This window comes from Rattus rattus, chromosome 10, assembly GCF_011064425.1.
Source record: "Rattus rattus isolate New Zealand chromosome 10, Rrattus_CSIRO_v1, whole genome shotgun sequence".
Classification (NCBI taxonomy): Eukaryota; Metazoa; Chordata; class Mammalia; order Rodentia; family Muridae; genus Rattus; species Rattus rattus.
In genome coordinates, this window is record NC_046163.1 from 23,907,619 (window position 1) to 23,922,902 (window position 15,284).

Sequence of the window (15,284 nt, forward strand, 5' to 3'; positions counted from 1 at the left end):
CAGAGAATGGCCTTGTTTGGCATCAGTGGGAGTAGAGGCCCTTGGTCCTGTGAGGGCTTGATGCCCCAGTGTAGGGGAATGCCAGAGTAGGGAGGGGGGAGGGAGTGGCTGGGTGTGTGGAGGAGCACACTCATAGAAGCAGGGGGAGGGCAGATGGGATAGAGGGTTTCCAGAAGGGAAACTGGGAAAGGGGATAACATTTGAAATGTAAATAAATAAAATATTCAAGAAAAGAAAAGAAAAAAGAAAAACCTGGTAGGCAAGTACTTTTATATAATTATAGAGACTTATCCTAGGAGATAATTAAACATATTCTGTTCATAATAGTGAAAAATCAGAGTCTACAGATGTCCAATAATATGATTTTTTAAAAAAAATTATGGCAAGGTGATGTGACGTAGTTTGAATAAGAATGGTCTACATAAACTCATATATTTAAGGATCAGGGAGTGGCATTACTTAAGAGGGATTAGGAGATGTGGGCTTGTTGGAATAGGTGTGGAGAAATGGAAGAAATATGCCCGTAGTGTGAGTTTTGAGGTTTCAAAAGCCCATGCCAAATCTAGCATCATCTCTTCCTGCTCCCTGAGCCTCTGGATGTAGAACTCTCAGCCACTTCTCCAGCACTGTGTCTGCCTGTGTGTCGTCTCAGTCCCTGCCATGAGGCAAAGGAACTAAACCCTAGAGATTGTAATCAATCCCAATTCAATGCTGTTTTTCAAAATAAGAGTTTCTGTGGCTATGATGTCTCTTTGTAGCAACAAAGCACTGACTAAGACATCATAAAAGTAGAATCCAGTTACTTTTTATAGCGAGTGGCAAAAAAGCTATAGAGAAGAAGAAACAATGGGATTGCTATTAGGAAAAAAGTATGTAACAGAATATCAAAGGTGTACACTTTAAAATGGATAGTGGTTACATTCTAGTATGGAAGCACAGAAAATTATTTTCTTCTTGAATTTTCTTTGACTTTCAAGGGTTTTTCCCTTAAAACCTTACATTTTACATGATATTAAAAAACTACGTATTTTTTTAAAACATTAATTTGAAGTCCTTCATCATATAATGCCCTCCCCATTCATCTCTCAGTTTCCATTGCAGCTTTGTGCATGCCCATTCATAGAATACATGGGAACACTCACTTTTGTCTTCATGAAAAGATGATTTGCTTCTGTGCCCTGGGTGGACCAGGTGATGTTTCATTGTCATCTTTATTTTTTGGTGTAAGAGATTGAAAACTGGGATTTTAAAGCTCATGTTCTCCCCCTTAGCTCTGTCCCCAACTTCTAGGTAATGAATTTTGTTTGTTGGTTGGTTTTCCTAAACAGGGCTTGTCTGTGTAGCCCTGGTTGTCCTGGAACTCACTTTGTTGACTCAGAGATCTCCCTAGTGCTGGAATTAAAGCACAAACCACCCTCACTTGGATATTGTTCTTGTTTATCTTTATGTTTTTGCTTTGTTTTAAAAGGAAGACATCTTTACCTTGGTATCAGTCAACTGTCCCAAGATATGGTTTGCAAGCTTTTGCTGTTCTCACTAGTTGGAATGTGTTTCATTGATAAAAGAGAGAAACTAGATAATTTGAGGGTATTTAACTTTTGAGATGGGGTCTCACTATGTTGCCCTAGCTGACCTAGAACTCACTGTTTAGTATGACCTGGCCTCAGATGCAAAAAGTTTGATTGCCTCTGCCTCTTGAGTGCTAGGTGTAGAGGAAAAGTACAACCATACCCAGCTAATTGGAGGATATTCACCATATACTTGCAATAGGTAAGCTGTGACAATTTTATTCTGTTAAGGAAATACCACTTCAATACATTAAGAAGTATCAATATAACTTGTTTATTATACATGGTACCTCCTTATACCAAAGACTTTTCTATTGTGAATAATACCTAAACAGCCAATGATAGATGTTTCTTTGACCACCAATAGAATTTAGCATATAAATTATTTATAGATCAATATTTGAGCTGATATGAGGAATAAAGGAGAAGTAGGGAATGTGTGAAAAGGTGGATGAATAGTTACATCCAATATATATTAGCTGTGTAAGGGGAGACAGGCTGATTCTGGCTTATGAGTCAGGAACAGAGTCTATAGTGATGGCAACTGTATAGTCATGATGTGTTCACATCTGGGCAGGTCAGGAAGCAGCCAAAGCAGAATGCAGATATTCAGCGGACTTCTTTTTTCCCCTTCTTATTTGACAGGGACACCTACTCATTGGATGGTGACATTCATTTAACGGAGGTCTTCACACCATTAGCTAAGCCACTCTGGAAAAAGCCCTCCCAAATGCATCACAAAGCATTTTAGATATTTCTTAACTTGACCAAAATAACTGTCTAAATTGATCATCATGGTGGCTAGACTAAGAGCACAGACTCTGATTCTGAGAATCTCTAAGGATGGGTGATTGCTCTGGACTTTTAACCCTCAGAAAGAATGGGGAGAGGAAGAAAGGACATTGCCTAGTATATTTTAAGAACCTAGAATTACTTTTTTTGGGGGAGGGGGATTTAAAGATACATACAAGTAACACTAGACAAACTAAACAGGTTATATTTAGGAATGCATGTAATAACAAAGTGTGTTGCTTTATAAGAAAGTAAAATGGGTCTATAGCTTGACAAAAGGGGCTTCCTAGCTGGGCTGCTTTGCAGGCTAAACCCCTACAGGGCACAGCTTCCATCATTGGATAGCACACATGACTTAAAGTGATTTGTATGAATCACATCTATCCATGTTTCTCTGGCTTTCAGCGTTGAGGTAGTTTTCCGAGTCAGTGCTCTTACTATGGCTTTTCTACAGTAGGATGAAATGGGCTTAGAGAAAAACAGGTAGGCAGGGAAGGCTAAGGCAGCCTCTTGCTCCCACAAGATTTCCAGAAGAAACAGTAGGAGCAAGAGGTTGCCTTAGATGACCCAGGGCCCCATAAAATACTCAAGCCAGCCTTCCTTCAGTGGATGCAAGCCTTAGGTTTCTTATTCCAAATGGATAAACCTGTCACTTTTCTTTTTCTCATGGACTGGTCTTCTGTCTTTTCCCATGGTTCAATTCTTTGTTAAAGGGAATGAATCAGGAATGGCTTAGATAAATGAGGTCACTGAGTCACAAGAATTCTTAAATGTAACTTTGGTTATAAATGCCCCCAAAACAGAACCATTAAAATATGTTATACTTTGTTGAATTATTCCTAAATAATCAGATTTTAAAACAAATAACTGGCCGAATGGCAACTTTAGTAAAGTAGATAAATACCATTATATGGATATTTTAATAAAATTCTGAACTCTAGTTTTACCATTAATATAAATGTTGATATAAATGTAAATTAGTGTTTTTTTTCCTGTGAACAAATAATTGTGTCAATGGAATTATGCCAGGGGCTCTTCCCTGAAAGAGTGCTTTGCAACTTAAGCAAGGAAGAAACCAACATGAACGAATGGAACAAAAATCAGCTGAGGAAAAAGAATTGTAATGAACAACATATTCTGTGGAAGCTGCATTTGAGTCATAAAAGCCAGTTCTTCTTGTAAGAATAATAGATATATTCTTTTAAGCTATCATAGTAGATGGTTATGTTAATCATAAGTATTGTGACAAAAGAGAAAGCCAAAATTTTAACAGTATAATGGAACTATGGTGTATGTAAAACTGAACTCCTACAGGCTGAACAGATACTTCAACCAAACTCTTGAGTTCTTTCTAGACTATTTTAATAAATCACCACTTCTGCCAAATTAAAAAAAAGTTGTAATGTGTCCTACTTAATAATAACAAAACAACCATAATACGAATAAAGGAAAGAAGTTATTGCTGTTCATAGTTAACTGGTACTTTTGGGAACCAGAAACTTGAAGTCTAACTGCTTGTATAACTTTTTTTTTTACAGAGCTAGAGAAATGCGATATAAAAGAGCCCATTAGCACAGCCGTGGTCTCTCAGCTAAAGTAACATAGTCATGACACTTGCCCAAGACAAAATTGACATCCTACATATTGAATTCATACAAATTCTCTGGAAAGATGGTAGCCACATGCCAACAGAGGTCTGTATGCACCAAAGGTCCAAGTTAATGTAATTCCACATTGTAAACTACCCTTTCTGCACCCTACATCAAGAGCTGCGTTCACACATTTATAGGGAAATATTTGGAAATGACAGGAAGTGAAGATCTACTCATATCCTTAGGCTTCATACAGTGCCAGAAACTGGCAGGTAAAGCAGGCTACTCCAGAACTAAACAGGTCCCTCACTGGATTCTTCTCTGGAGCAGTTGTCATGTTCTCCATGGTGAGATACCTCTGAGAGAACTTAAAATCACCTGTCTGGGTTTCTGGGCCCAGAAACTCAAAAAGCAGTACATATCGTTTTTACTTTATTTTTTTATTGAACAATACAATGTCTTTCTCTTCCTTTGGTGAAGACTAACGTGACTGGGTGGAGGTGACATCAGCTGTCTAGGTAAATGTTGAGTTGGTTCTCTAGCACGAACTCTGCTTCACTGGAAAAATTATATTATCCTGTTGGTGAATGCACAGAAGTTAAACGACCTACCTACCAACATTTATACATGAAATTATCAGAATATAAAATTTAAGATTTCAATATGTATGGCATGTTTTAATCTGTGTTGTTTTTACTTTTATTATTAATACAGATATAGAATTCTCAGGTTGATTTATTTGTGATTCTTCATGCATAATTTATACCTCATATCATAAACTAATGTATCATGTTATTAATAATTATAACTATTACCATGTCCCTATCATATCCCAAATTCATTAATTATAAAAATAGATCTCTTCACTCCCTCCCACCTGGTTCTCTCCATCCATCCACCTTCGATGACTATTTTGTTTTCCCTTTTGAGTGAGATTCAAGCATTGTCCTTTGGGCCCTCCGTATTTCTTAGTTTCTTTGGGTCTGTGGATTGTAGCATCTTGTGCTTTATGGCTAATGTTTACTTATAAATGAGTGCATATCATGCATGTCTTTGTGGGTCTGGGTTACCCCACTCAGGATTATATTTTCTAGCTCTATCTATTTGCCTACAAATTTCATGACCATTTTTTGTTTTTAATAGCAGAATAGTAGTCCACTGTGTAGCTGAGAGGCATATAGGTTGTTTTTGGTTTCTGTATATTACAAATAAAGCTACTTATGAACATAGTTGAGCAAGTGTCCCTGTGGTATAGTGGGGCATCTTTTGGGTATATACCCAGGAGTTGTATAGCTAGGGTAGAACTAGTCCCAATTTTCTGAGAATCAACCAAATTGATGTCCAGAGTGGTTGTACCAGTGTGCACTCCCACCAGCAATGGAGGAATGTTCCCCTTGCTCTACATCCTCACCAGCATGTGCTGCCACTTGAGTGTTTAATCTTGACCAGTGTAAGATAGAATTTCAGGGTTGTTCTGATTTGTATTTCCCTTGATGACTAAGGATGTTGAACATTTCTTTGAGTGCTTCTAGGACATTTGAGAATCCTCTATTTAGTTCTGTACCCCATTTTAAAAATTGGTTGATTTGGTTTGTTGGTGTCTTTATATATTTTGAATATTAGTCCTATTTGGATGTAGGATTGGTGATGTTCTTTTTCCATTCTGTAGGCTGCCATGTTCCCTATTGATGGTGTCTCTACCCTTGCAAAACCTTTTAGTTAAATGAGGTCCCATTTATTGATTGTAGATCTGAGTGCCTGAACAAGGATGGGGACGAGATATGTGTGGGCAGAGAGGGCTGGGAGTAAGAATGGAAATCAATGAGGGTGGGGGCTGCATCTCTGGGACTAGCTGGAGACTTGGGATGGGGGAGGCTCTGGGGAGTCTATGGGGGGTGAGCTTAGTTGAGACTCCTACCAGAAGAGGGATATAGAGACCTAAGTGGTCACCTCCTGTAGCTGTGTTGGACTTCCTGTGGAGAGAGGGGGACATCAACCTACCCACAAAACCTTCAACCCAAAATTTCTCCCACCTACTACATGCACATGGATAAAGATGTAACAGAGATAAAAGCAACAGTGAACCAATGACTGGCCCAACTTGAGACACACACCATAAGAGAGAACCAATCCCTGAAACTATTAATGATACTCTGCTATGCTTGTAGATTGGAGCTTAGCTTAATTCTTATCTGAGAGGCTTCATCCAGTAGCTGATGGAAACAGATGCAGAGAACCACAGCCAAACATCAGGCAGAGTTCTGGGAGTCTTTTGGAAGACTGGTGGATAGAATTGAATGAGCCAGAGGGGTCAAGGACACCACAAGAAGACCTACAGAGTCAACTAAGGTGGGCCCACGGGGGCTTGTGGAGACTGAACCACCAAAGAGCATGCAGGGGCTATACCTATGCAGCCTACATGTTTGTAGCAGATTGCAGCTTGGTCTTCATTTGTGTCCCCAAACAAATGGAGCAGGGGCTGTCTCTGACTCTGTTGCCTGCCATTGGATCCCCTTTTCCTAACTAGACTACTTGTTTGGGCCTCAGTGGGAGAAGATATGCTGGGATTTAATCTCCCAAGGTGCAGTTCTACTCAATGAGGTCTTCTTATTCTCTAAGGAGAAGGGGCGGGGGTATTGGAGGAACAAATTTATAAGGGTGGGACTGGGAGGAGAGAAGGGATGCGGGTCACGATTGGGGTTTAAAGTAGATAAATAAATTAATGAAGAAAAATAGATCACATTATTTCTATTTTAGTGGAGTTTGAGGGAGTATTCCCAAGGTCATGACATTGGTAGATAGTCAAAAGTAGCTGTGAATTCATGTCTCATATAATTGGTTTTAAATTTGGTCCTCTTTGTAGGGAATCTTTTACAAAGTATGAAACAGACTAAGTTAAAACATTTGAAATAGTCATTATTTGTAAAAATTCACTCTGAATTCAGAATATGCATTTACCTCTCTTTGTTGTCTGTTGACTATTTTTTACTTATTTATTTAATTTATTTAATTTTATTTATTTACATTTCAAATGTTATCCTCCTTCCTGGTTTCCTCTTTGAAAACCCCTATTCCACCCCCTGCCTCTGTCTCCACGAGGGTGCTCCCTCACCCATTCACCCACTCCTGCACCACCACCCTAGCATTCCCCTATTCTGGGGCATCAAGTCTTCACAGGACCAAGGGCCTCTCCTCCCATTGATGCCAGACAAGTCCATCCTCTGCTACATATGCAGCTGGAGCCATGGGTCCCTCCATGTGTATTCTTTGATTGGTGGTTTAATCCCTGGGAGCTCTGGTGGGGTGTTGTTCTTCTTATGGGGTTGCAAACCCCTTCAGAGGGGTCTGTTGGCTTTTTAATGGTAACTGCTCCTTGTCCTAACAGTTCATTCTGCTATGGAATAAGTGTCATATTGTTATAGAATATGTGTTATCTTCATTGATTTCAGATGGATTATTTGAATGTCTTATCAAGGATAGTAGGAAAGTTGGATCCTTTGAAGCTTACATAGTCTGGGTAATAAATAATTCTTTCATGTTTTAGTTCTCATCATTTCAAAATCTTCGCAGTTAAAGTTCAGATTGTCAACAGAGTATTTGATCAACAAGCAGCAGATAACATGTCTTTTTTTTTTTTGCTCAAAAATATTGCAGTTCATTTTAAAATCTATAATCTCCCTAGTACATAATAATGTAAATCAAAGTCCTTGGAAAGATTGAAAATACTAGGAGAATGTATTGCAAGTATAGGAAAATGTTTTCAATAGAAATTCAGTGTTTGGTCCTTTCTAGTTTTCCTAGTCTCAAGGTTCAATTATAGGGCTCAAAGGTTAATACATAAGTCCGAGGAAATCAACCAACTATGGAAAACAAGCTGAGTTCTGGAGTCTCAAAAGGACAAAGAGACAAAACAGAACAACAGCAAAGCAACAGCCTGCCCTCTGAATGAAAGAGCTCTTTCCATCCTGGTCACCTTCACTCACCTTTGGACAGTTTCCACCTCTGGCAAGGAGCTGGTTGTTCCTCATGTGCCACTTGGCATTTTGCCTCTTGGTGACTTAAAGTTGCTTCTAAAATAAACCACAGCTAAGAAATCAAGACATACTTTCTCCATAATGACCTATTTCTCATGGTAGCAAGTTATTAATGTGGAAAGGCTTCTTGGTATTTATTCTGAATTATTTAAAACCAAACATACAGGGCACATTCTCTTGAGTGGTCATGGTTTAGTTGTGAGTGTGTGTACTTCATTTTAATTTCCTGGGGTGTAGGAGGTTAGACCTAGGACTTTGTATATGGTAGGCAACTGGTCTGTCACATACTACAACCTCAGCCTTGATGTAACAACATCCTAAATTAAGCCTGTATCCTAAACTTCAGTAGGAAAGTCACAGAGCATATTATAAAATGTCGGTGAATATTTAAATATAATGGGAGTTTTCAAATAAATATGACACTTACTTGTCAACCTCAGTCATCATATAGTTCATTTTCCTTGGCTTTCTGAGATTAGTTAATAGATCCAAGAAGCACCCTGCAAGACAGTTTGAGAACTAAGTCTCGGACCCATCCACGGTACAGAAACTACTAGAAGTACACAGGCATAAACCACTAAGACTATGACAAAGCGATAATGGAGATCTCAGAAGGTTTCCATTTAGACTTCCTGTCTCACTTCTTTTATATGTAGGTAAGATTGCAACTTGCACTCTCGTCTATATGAAAGTGTTTGGTGAGTTCAAAGCATTATGGGCGGTTTTCCTCTAGCGTCCTTACCCAGTTTAGATTCCCTTAACACATTTTGGCCCTTCCTGTGCAGATGCCATTTTGTGTAGACTGGCAGTTCTATCGTCGTGCTCTAGTTGAACTAAACAGTTCACATGTGCCCTAAGCTGCTCATATTAGGTCCTTTTTGGGGCTCGCTTGCTTAACTGTTCTAATACATGAACTCTCTAAGAGTCAGCCTCTCTTCTGAGGTTGTATCTCCAATTGCACAAGGAACTTTGCAGAAAGAATCTGAGATTCTAGCAGGTGCACAGCCACCACCCTCATGAAATAAGCCCCCTGGTCCCTCAACCATTAAGGAAGGATCAAGTTAGTTTTCTGACTTGCACCTGAAAGAAAACTGGCCTGAAATATTCTCAAAACTGTATTTTGCTAAATTGTGATGCACCTTAGGCTATGGGGATTACCTATATTTTCCACAAAGGATATTTTTACCTGAAAATGAGTTTACTAAGCTATAACTATTCACACATAGTAAGTCCTGGAATTAGTTCATATTTTTACCTCATTCAATTCATCTGGCAAATAAAATATTTGATTGAAAGCTCTTACAGACTTTAAAATAATAAGAGTTATTCATGGAAACTAAGAAACAGATAATGTCTGTTACATTCAGAAGCAATGAAGTATAAAATAACTATTTTAGTAGAACTTTTTCTTGTAGCTACCACTATGAGATTTGGTTAATATCTGAACATAAACTATACATAAAATATTTATCTTATTATTGTGTAGCCCAGATTGGCTTGAAACTCACTGTGTAGCCTAGGATAGCCTCCACCTGGCATCAATTCTTCTACTTCAGCCTTCCAAATGCTGGGAACCTCTGTACAGCTAAGAGCTACCGTGCCCTGCCAAAATGTTCTTTGCATTATAAAAAGAGAAAAGCAAGTTTCTTTGTGTGTGTCTGTACTTCTTTAAGAAATTGTCTAAAAACAAATACAGACTTCTGAGAATGAGGCTCGATTATCCAATGGTCCTTACCATGATTCTTCCGGGCATCAAAATACAAGTGAAGGAGAGATTTCTCAGTGTGATAGAAGGAAAGTGTCATTTGTCCCTCCTCACTGTTGGTCTGATTGACTGGTGTTTTCTAGTATTCCCCAAAGATCTTCCTTTACTTCCGTCAAAAATCCTCTCCCCAGTATTGTTTTATCAGTATCAGGACACTTGTTATCTCCGAAATGTATTTGGTTTACTTCCTATACACTCCTCGTATTCTGAAAAAAAAAAACCACATACTTTTGAAGGAAGGAGAAGAAAAACGTTAGAACTTCCCACAGAAAAAATATTTCACTATAAATTTAAAGTATCTTAGAGATTAGCGACACTAAAGCATATCCCTCCAACGGAATAAATTTTACGGATGCCACTGGCTGATTTCCGAGGTGAACAGTGTCATAGGCAAGGCAAGGCAAGGCAAGGCAAGGGGAGACTCCATATCACTGGCTGTTTTTCAGGGGTTGCTACTAGGATAAAAATATCTTTGGCGGGTTCAGGGCTAAGGTGTGTCGCTAAGAGACAGACCATGCAACAGATCTAGGGCACGAGGTTTATTGGAGGGTTGGTGAGAACGGAAGGCTTGCTCTGGGAGGGGACATGAGAGAGAAATTGAGACAGACAGAGGGAAGGAACAAGATAGAGACAGAGAGTACAGTCTGATGTTGGGGAGGGGGTGGGGGCTTTTCTGCAATGCACTTGGTGGCAGTGGATAACAGCGTAAGCTGGACTTGGCGAAAGGGAGGATTTCCCTGGACAGACTCACATAGGTACTGACTGAGTGATTCACTGAAATCTCCAGATCTCAGCTCATACCTTTAATTATTTTGCCTGTTAGTTCTATGAATCAAGGGGTGCCCTAGACACTCGGTGTTAGTTCATGTAGTCCATTCTGCTCAGGGAGACATCATTGCCTTGATCTGATGAGTGAAGAAATCGAGATTTAGAGCAGTCCACTAACATATCCGAGGTAATTAGGGCTTTATTTGTTTGTTTTAAAGACTTCAAGTTTTTAGAGCAGTTTTAGGTTTAGAACAAAATTGAAAGTACAGAGATTTCTCATATGCCCGGTTCCCCCGCTGACATTATCAATGTCCTTCCCATGTTCTCTATGATGGTGTTAGCTTTTCCTTCAGTCAATCTGCACTGACACCTCATTATCGCGTAAGATCATTCCTGATGTTCAGCAAGTGCTGGGCTGGCAGTGGGTCTTTAAGTGCAGAAACAAAGTGTCAAGAAAAATAATAAATTTAAGAGGAGAGAGAGGGAGAGAGAGAGAGAGAGAGAGAGAGAGAGAGAGAGACAGAGAGAGAGAGAGAGAGACAGAGAGAGACAGAGAGAGACAGAGAGAGAGACAGAGAGACAGAGACAGAGAGACAGAGAGAGAGACAGAGAGAGAGACAGACAGACAGACAGACAGAGAGAGAGAGAGAGAGAGGTGGGGAGAACAGGCAGAGACAGAGAGAAACACAGAGAGACAGAGGAGAAACACAGAGAGACAAAGACATAGTGAGAGAGTGAGAGGGAACCGAAGAACAGAGAGAGGCAGAGGAGAAACAGAGAAAGTGAAAGACAGACAGACAGAGATGGGGGATAAGGGAGAGAGGGGAAGGGGGAGGAGGGAAGGAGAGGAGAGAGAGAGAGAGAGAGAGAGAGAGAGAGAGAGAGAGAGAGAGAGAGACAGACTAGGATTAGGGCCTAAACAATTTCCAGGATTTGGGGAAATTCAGGTGGAGGTTGGCCCCTAATAGAATAGCAAAGGATCACCAGGTGGCTTAACCCTACTCACTCCAGCATTCCAGGTGACCAGGCATTGTTCCTCCTTCAGTTGAAGAAGGCCGACAGACCTTCATGCTCAATAATTATGGTGTCTCCAAGGCTTACTCTAGGCTGTGCCTTCTACAGGAATGGATTCTTTAACCAGTTATGCCCCTTTAATTTCCTCAGTAGTTTTTAGTGTTTAGATCTTCAAAAATACTGCCTGTCACAATCTTTTTTTTTATAGTTTCTTATTGCAAGGTACTGAGATATATCAGTAAAACTGACTTATATACATTGATGCTGTAGCCCGAACCCTTTTACTGACTGACTTCTCTGTCCTATCTCCTCCTCCTCCTCCTCCTCCTCCTCCTCCTCTTTTTGAGATTCTATGGACAATATCATGTTAGCTTCAGGAGATAGTTGCGTACCTTTTATTTAGCCTTTCTCATTTGAGCAGCCACAGGTAGGGCAAGAGTGGATCTCCTTGACTTTATCTTGATCTGAGTAGGAAGGAGATGTCCCTGTTTTCCTCCCTGCCTCCTTCCTCCTTCCTTCCTGCCTTCCTGACTCACTTCCTCCTTGCTTCCCTCTCTCCTTCCCTGACTTCCCCCTTCCTCCCTTCCTCCCCTTTTTCATACATTTTCTTTCATTAGTGTCTTACTGTAGGCTGATCCCAGACTGGTCTGGAACTCTCTGTATAGATCAGATTGGCCTCTACCTTGCTGTGATCCCTTGCTTCAGCCTACCAAGTACTAGGATTACAGATAGGAGCCACCTCCTGGGCCATTTATTCAAACCTGCCATCCTACTGCCTTGTCACCTGTATGCTAGGTCTCAGGCATGCACCCACCATGCCCACCTCCGTATTTCCTCTTATAAAGCATTTGTTCGTGTTTTGCTGTCTGTTATGTTTGGAACTTGTTGTTGTAAATTTATAAAAAAAATGAAACGATAAAAGTTTTTGGTCTTTTACCCTGCTCAGTCCTACACCTCAGTGCCCCAGATATCTGCTAGATATCTTGGCGGAAACACAGCCCAGCCACACACTTTCTTACACTCAGACTCTTACATAAAAGAAAACGCAACTCAATTAATGTGAAAACAATCCAGCGTCTAGATTTGGCAGATCCACCCTACACTGTCCTATTCCTAGTTCCCAAATCCCTCATCCCTTGCACCTTTTATTTGCCAAGTCTCCAGCTTCTTCTTCTGCCACGACGACTCTCTCCTCGCTTCTTCTCTTTCTCCTCCCCTGATTCCTCTAACTCTTCTCAGTTCCCCATCGTATCTCTAAACTGTCCCCTTTTCCTCCTAGCTTCCTTCTCTTCTCTCTCACTCTTTCAACTGTCCCATCCTTTTCCCCCCTGCTCAGGTTCCACTGGCTCAACTATCGCCAACTGTCCTCTCTAACCCTAGTCTCTGAATCTAATCCCCCTCTCACTCCCGACTTTTCCCTCTGTCCAAATCTCACGCTCTTGCCTTTATTTAACAAATTCAGAGAAAATTTCAAGGCAAACCACAACAGGAACTGAAGTAAATTAAAGGATTGGGCCCCAATGCAAACAGTGTTCAGAAATGGGACTTTGGAGAAATGAGTAGGTCCTTAAGGGAAAGTCTGAATAGCCTAGTGGTGGGCTGAAGGAAGTGTGGAAGACGGAGCCTAGTTGGAGGAAGTAGGTTATTGTGTGTGTGACATGGAAAGAAGCCTCTTGTCTATGGCCTTTTCCTGTCACTTTCTCCTTCCTAACTCCTAGGAGACAAGAGCTGCTTTGCTCTATAGTGCTCTTTACCACACCTTCCTGTTTTATCCACAGACCCTGAAGCACCTACCTTGACACTTTGACTCACCACAGACCCTGAGGCAATGCTGTCAAGGATGACAAGCTAAGTTCTCTCCCACTGAGCAAACCGAAATCTTTCCTCTTTGAAATGGTTACCTTCAGCTGTTTGTCCCTGTGAGGGAAAAGCCTCACACAGTGTCAGAGCATCGCCTAAGTTATATGCATTTGAAAGTCAAAATGAAAACGCCCGAAAGACTTTATGCAAATTTGCTATTATTTCCTCCTTGACGTTTGATGCGACTTGCCAGAGGCCCAGTCAGATCTGTAGCTTAGGTGTGGAAGTGATTTTTGCATATGAAATCAGTTTTTCACACATGCAAGACTTGAGATTATTTCTTCTTGAGGGAACTTAGGTAGTTTGTGAATTTTAAGAAAGAGTCTATTGCCTGTATGTTGTTGAATCTTTGGATTCCTATCTGTAGGTATGTGTGGCTAGTAGCTGACACATATAGTCACCTTTATCCCTCTATGCAGCTAATTTGCAGCACATCCAGTTTGCTGATCTCAGAGCAAGCTTTTTTTGTACCTTAATGCTGCTTGGTCACTTTTCCGCCTCAATGAGCCCTATTCTGATCTTTGCTGTTTCTTCCCTTCACCTGCTATTTCAGCTTCAGCTTTTATGATTTCTCAGAATGGAATTTCGGGTTATTGATAATAGACTTCTTAATACTTAAGGTGAGTTTCCCTCTGTTGAACAAAAGTTTACAGAAACTTAACCTTCTGCGAGGCTGATTGAACCAAGTAGAACGTCAGTGTTTGTGGGGAGGTTGGAATGTTGCAGGTCGAGAGCTTACCTACCATTTGTCTTGCACTAACATTCAGCCCCTTAGTTGCCATTCCAGACCCGCCTCCGTATCTGATATAAGGTTCTTCTGACTATCAGGTGAAACTGTGTGAAACTCAGTACTAACTTAGCACATGAAGAACTTCCACAAACAAAAGTGCAAAGAATCCCATCAGAGAGCCTCAGAAGCCTACAAAAGTGATGTCTCAGCTTTGCTGTAACTCACGCCTCTGAAGTTCCCACCAACGCATCTGAAAAGTGCTTGATTGACTTATGACTTTCTTACGTCAGTAAGATGTAAAACGTCAGTGGACAGACAAATGGAACATGAAGTTTGAGGTCACTTAAATCTGTGTTCCTCGCCATGGCCACTCATATTTGGCTCCAGGATACACTACCTCCTATCCCCTTAGAGGTGAGAGATACATTTTTTACGTCAACACTGCCTTCCCCACTCACGGCTGTCTCCTGATCATGACCTGTGCTTGTTGCTTTATTTCTCTTTCGGTTTTCTGTAGTTTTAAATGAACGTTAGAAGATCCTCCTCCCTCTCCTCCTTTATGGTTCATTATTCTCTTTTGGAAACAGGTAACTTCACCCTTATACTTCTAACATGCATTTACAAAGCATCTAAAGCAATTACCATTGATGCATCAAGCATGAACACACTATTTATATACAGTGTGCCCAAGTTAGGGAGGAGTTCCTAGTGTCTTGCTTCTGTCCCCAACAGCAACACCGGCGTTCCTTTCATTTCTCCATAAACTATAATCATCCCACCGTGGTTGCTGTGATTACTGTAAGGAAGCACTTATCGTTCAGACCAGTTAAGAATAAGAACAATAAACAATTTTACTTTATCTTCATTGGTTCCTCTTCTGTGGTCATTTCTGGGCCTTGAGCTTTGGATTTACATCATTCACCTTCTCTCTGAAAAGCGTATGCTAACACTCCATACCCACTAGGACTGTTTAGACACAAATTCTGTCCATGTTTTAATTGCCTGATAAGGTTTTTACTTTGTTTTCATGTAGGAAGAATAAGTTTTATTGGATAGAGACAGCGGTGTGAAGGGGTTTCTAATTCTTGCAACACATTAACTACTTCATTGCGCTTTCTTTCTATTTTTATGAGGTCTAACCTGAAGGTCCACTGGGATTCT

The 15,284-nt window shown here is 40.4% G+C and overlaps 1 long non-coding RNA gene across 1 annotated transcript; it reads right to left on the reverse strand.

Annotated features, from left to right (window-relative positions):
* Positions 1-4,446: 4,446 nt before the first annotated feature.
* Positions 4,447-9,863, reverse strand: LOC116910874. The gene is made up of 4 exons (XR_004389288.1): positions 9,722-9,863; positions 8,414-8,486; positions 7,936-8,022; positions 4,447-4,529 (listed from the first exon to the last, which is right to left on the reverse strand). It is a non-coding gene; the product is annotated as an uncharacterized LOC116910874 (long non-coding RNA).
* Between the last annotated feature and the right edge of the window lie 5,421 nt (positions 9,864-15,284).